Genomic DNA, 5,550 nt, shown 5'->3' on the forward strand with positions numbered 1-5,550 from the left:
CCTTTTTATTCTTTGGTAGGCCTGCCTGTACAGAGAACGTTCGTCGTTGATTATACAGTATTTTTAGTGTCCTGCAGAAAATGTAGACAACGCGCAACAAAACGAAAACAGGTGCGCAGAAGCGTGCAGCTATTTAGTCGATTGACATTAACTAAATGTCAATTTTAATAAAAACGGGGCGACAATATTGAGTTGCGTTGCTGCAGACCACGTCAAAAGGCGATAGCATTGCACCGAGAAACAGAGAGAGAGAGAGAGGAGGTGAGGCCGCGCGTTGACGGTCAGAACGCCGAGTTCTGACGTTCCCGCGCGATTATAGGAAAACACGCACCGATTATAAAAGAAGCTATAATCGGTGCGTGTTGTCGTTCACCGAAGAGTGGTTCTGAGTATTGTGACACTCTACACACCGTTCTGCTTGACATTCAGGGCCTTTACCCTAAAACAGACTTTATCTTTAGCGATTTTAATTGTCCAAACACTGTCTTGGTTAATTTTACCTCGAGCGGCTCGAATGTTGCGAGGGAGTTTCTCGGTAACTGTTCGAATTTTAACCTCACCCAAGTTGTCGAGCAACCCATCCGTGGCAACAATATTCTTCACCTTGTCCTTGCAAGCATCAAAGAAGTAATAAAAACTGTCAACTGTGTTGCTGCCTTAAGTGACCACGCCATTTCGATCGTCGATTTATCTATCCCTGTGCCAACGCGGACACCAATTGTTAAAACAATCCGTTAAAACAAATAGGTCACACCAAAAAGAAGTCGTTTTATGGAAATCACTTAAGTGCAGCTTTCTCTATGACAGAAATGGATTTGCTTTCATTGGCAGGCGACGTAAAGACAGAATTGGCATCTTTCAAACGAATCTGTCTATGCAGTTCCATGAGGTGGTGCCTAGAATTCGACTTCAACCAAACTTGCCGGAGATATCTTCTCTTACACCCTTTGGCCAGTTTTATGGAAGACAAATGTCAGCCTGCACTTGAAGCACTTGAAGGTCCTGTCAATTATCCCATATGCTGAATATGCCGTAGCGAATCTCCGTATAACAAATAGCTTATTTTAAAGTAATATATATATATATATATATATATATATATATATATATATATATATAGTTATAAACAATTCTTGAAAGGAAAGACTACGTTTCGAAACAAGCTTGGTTTCGAAACTAAAGCGGCTGTCTCGGTCACGACGGCGACCTTTTTACGAAAACAATCGAACAAGAAGCGCCATTGTCTTTCCCCTAAGGCCCCAGAGTATTTGTGTGCTAAGTGGATAATTGTTTCTGCGTTCTCAATAAACCAAACGTCAAAAATCAACTGGCGCACTTCAACTCCATCCAGCCGACTATTAATTTCACCGTGGAATGCGAGACGGACGGCACGCTGCAGTTTTCCCAGTGAAAAGGCGAGGGGAAGATATGATGTTTATGCTGTGCAGGAAACCAAAACACACCTTACGCAACCTCGATTTTGACTCCAGCCACCCAACGAGTCACTAGGCGTCAGTGGTTTCGACACTGCTGCATAGGGCAGCGACTGTCTGCCCTTCGGAACCCGACAAAAGGAAGGAGACCATCATTGTAGATCTTAAAGGGGGAGGGGGGTGCAACGATATCCGGACTTGGGTTAAAAATTTGGGGAAGTTGCCCTGTGACACTTGTGAAGTAAAAACTAGAAAACCGATTTCGCCTGCTAGCTAGCTAGTTCTTGTGTAAAAACGAAACAACAAATATGGGCATTTCTGGCGTGCCATGTAGGTTCCCGTGTGCTCTCTCGGAGGACGCTTCCTCTTCCTCTCTCTGCTTACATTAGCGGACGTTATGCTGCAGCTTAAGGCTCTGTTATACTCCGACGTAACGCGCGCGCAAGCGAACGCTGGCCGAAGTCGGCTACGTCACGTCAGTCACGCCGCGCGCGTCAAAAATTCGCCCTCTTTACACTCCGGCGGCCCTGGCGACTCCCGCGGCTGTGCGTCGGTGGGCCGCCGGCGTGGCGCATGCGCAGAGTCTGACTACGAGGCACGTTTCCTGCGAGAGTGCGTCACTTCCGGTTCCTTTTCGTTTCAAATAGCAGACGAAAACGCTCGCGCTTCTTGAGCGCCAAGTTCGAGCGATGGCGTGGACGTACCTTGCACGACGAAAACTCGCGCTTGCACTGTTGGTGCACCACCTGCGCCGCAAGCGTAGGCGGTCAATGTCCATACGGTACACCTTTGACAAGCGCACGGTCTACGGTACTCAACCTTCCTAGTGTCGTAGACACACGGGTGAGGACGAATTCCCTCGATGAGCTTCTCGACGACCGCGTCCATGTCTTCAAACAACGCCACACAGAGTGGTGCTCCTGTCGTCTGCTATCGCTCGTATTCGCCGCGCTTCCCGCGCGAGGGCTGCCGGGAGCCAGCGCGTGATGCATCCTGGTCCGGCGTCGCTGGCGCGGCCGGCGCGGAATACGGCATGCTCCATTTTGGCGTCGACGCGGTCAGGCTACGTCGAACGCCGCCGGTCGCGTCGGTTACGCCACGACGGACGCCGGAATATAGGGCGTCGGGTTTTCGCCGGCGTGACGTCGCTTTGACGCGCTCGCACGCGCGCACGCGTTACGTCGGAGTATAACAGAGCCTTTAGAGCCGAACGAGGTCACGTAATATTATCGCCGTAGTTCCTTCGGCTGCCACTTGCGGCTGCAGGTGGGGGGAAAAGCTAGAGCTTTGCTTTGCGATTATGCGGCGGAATCTTGACATTTGTATAATGAAGGAGATATTTCCTTTGTCCTCCGGGACATGATAAACAACGTAAAAATGACGAGATGCAAATGATTTTGCTTTTAGAATCGTTTCACCCCCCCCCCCCCCCCCCCTTTAAGGCTACTAGCTTCAGTGGACGAATCGTCCGATACCAAGGTCTCGCCAGATAAAAACAGAAGCCACCAGAAGAAATGCAGCCCCATCAAGTCGTGCGCATCAGCGCCCCTACGTACAGGGGACCAGCGAAGCGCTGGCGAGAGTACTGGGGAAAGAAGTAATTCTAAACCACAAGTTCGCGTCCAAACGGGGAAGGTTCATGGCAGGACCCAAATATCATCTACCAGAAGAAATGAGCAGTGGTTGTGGTTTGCACGATTCCATGCGCAGACTGCTCCTCGACATATAAATCGGCGAGACAAAGAACTTTTGCTAGCGAGTCTGCCAACATAAGAACCACGTGCGTAAGATCGACAATAAGCGCAGTGCCATCGCCGAAAACTCCGACGCCCTAGACCAAGGGTCGGCAAACTTTGGCAGCGGTGGGCCGAGTCGACGGGAAGCCGACGCGGACGGGAACGGGCGGCAAGCCGCACTGTGTTGACTGTGATTGTGTTTATGTGCGCATGGAATAAAGCTTAAGTATATTCATCTTTTTTCTATTTTTTATTATTAATGATCTTTGTTTCGTGCAAGTATCGTAAGATTGTGTGATTTGCTTTAACAGTATATACATAAGATTGTGATGTGCTGTCGTGCACTTCAAATGTTATTTTATGTAACTTGCTTTGTGCCTGCTGAACAATGTAATTGGCAGGTGGCGTTTCTCGACTGGAGGAGCCTTTTGCTCCTCCAGCCGAGATTCAATAGGTCGGAATAAAGTTCCTGGGCACCAAATAAAAGCTATTCTTGATTCTTGTAAATATTGTTATTATTATCAATATAATAATAATAATAATAATATTAGTAATAAAATTAATATTAATGTTTATTTTTTGCATGTATCATATTTGATAGAAAAACGGGTCTGTCAAAGCCAATCGGATGACTTGTGGGACAGCACCCGTCACTTCATGAGTACAAAATGTCCCCCTGATTTGCAGTTCGCGACTCAGGCAACTGTTACCACGCTATGATACTGACGATGATGATTAGAGAAAGAATACAAAGAAAATCACGTTTTTTAGCGTTCACGCAAAACACACAGGGTCATGCACACACACAGACACACAAATTCATGATGTTTTGCTGAGATCTTGGAGTGCTAGTTTTAGTTTCTTCAGAGAGTCCGCACCATAAACGTCGTCTGGTAGGCTGCTGAAAATCGTTGGAACATAAAAGTCCCAAACCCTGTTCCCGTATTTTTTGTGACAAAAGGTACCTTAAATCGTTCTGTGTGTCTAAGTGATCTAGTAGCCACATGGGGTATCTTGTATATATCACTCGAAAAATACTTAAATGACTACAGTCTGAACCAAAAAAGAGCCCTGAAGAAGGGCAAACCTAAGTTGGCGAGTTTTTCCCGTTCAGTTTGCAATTGTGGTCCATAGACAATGCTTCTAAAAATGCCATTCAAAATTGTATCTATTTTTTGTACCAGACTCCAGAGCTATGTCCAAAAATTGCTATACCCCCCCCCCCCCATACCGCAAAATTCCGTGTACTAATGCTTCAGCTATTTTATTTTTTTTTTACCTAGGTATTAAGGATCGTGTATTGTACAGCAAACATGACACACTCCGCAATCTTCTGCAAAGCTGTGAGAGATGAGTGTTCCATGACAAATCATTGTCAAATTCTATCCCAAGATATTTAACCTTATCAATAATAATAATAATAATAATAATAATAATAATAATAATATTAATAATCTTTAATACCTAATTCTTACAGTCAGAATCAAGTTCCAGGTCCTGCCAAAGCCCCAAGGGCTTGTGGGACTAGACCCAGAAGTAGCAGCAGGCATATTAACGATGTTTACATTGTAACGTACACACACTCACAAACGCACGCACAAACACAAATCACACCCCGATAATATCTTCTCCTCAAGGCGCAGGTTCACATTTCTGTCGGTCTTAAAAATAAGCGGGAAAACACAGTCTCATGAGAAAAAGAATCACACACATACGCACATGCACAGTAGCTCGAGAATGCAATAAAGACCGTAGTCGTATCGGAAGCAGGAGCGAACTGCCAGAAGCCAGCTTGCTTCCTCAAAGGAAAAAAAAAAAAGAAAAAGATGCGGGCACAATTTTACAGAATTGTTTTTCTTAAGGAAAAAAAAAGCTTTTTATACTTTTCAAAAGGAAAAAAAATAGAAGGTATGCGCATTCACATTTACTCTTAAAATTACTTACACGATTACTTTCATAAAAAAAAGCTTTTCATGCATTTTTTATACTTTTCATCAAGAAAAAAACAACAAAAAATATTTATAATAAGATACAAAATATTTCTACCAATCCCGTTTCCAATGATCGCTCGAAAAGTGTAAAAAAAGGAAAAAAAAAAGTGAACCGAAAAGATTTCCTTATAAAACTAAGGTGGAAAATAGGAAGATGTCACGGTTTCAGTACATCAAAAAACATGCTTCTCAGACGTTTCATCAACGTTTTGTTAGAGTTAATGCAAAGCAGTGATTCCGGAAGATCATTAAATATTTTCGGGAAATAAAATGTGCGCAGACTTTTATCATAGTGAGTTCTCACCAAAGGACTGACGAAACGTCGAACAAATCTGAGTTCACGAGATGGGGTAGACGCGAGTTTGAAATCACTTTCCCAAAAATGCCACC

The sequence above is a fragment of the Ixodes scapularis genome, unplaced genomic scaffold (genome assembly GCF_016920785.2).
Source record: "Ixodes scapularis isolate PalLabHiFi unplaced genomic scaffold, ASM1692078v2 PGA_scaffold5__190_contigs__length_132052651, whole genome shotgun sequence".
Taxonomy (NCBI): domain Eukaryota; kingdom Metazoa; phylum Arthropoda; class Arachnida; order Ixodida; family Ixodidae; genus Ixodes; species Ixodes scapularis.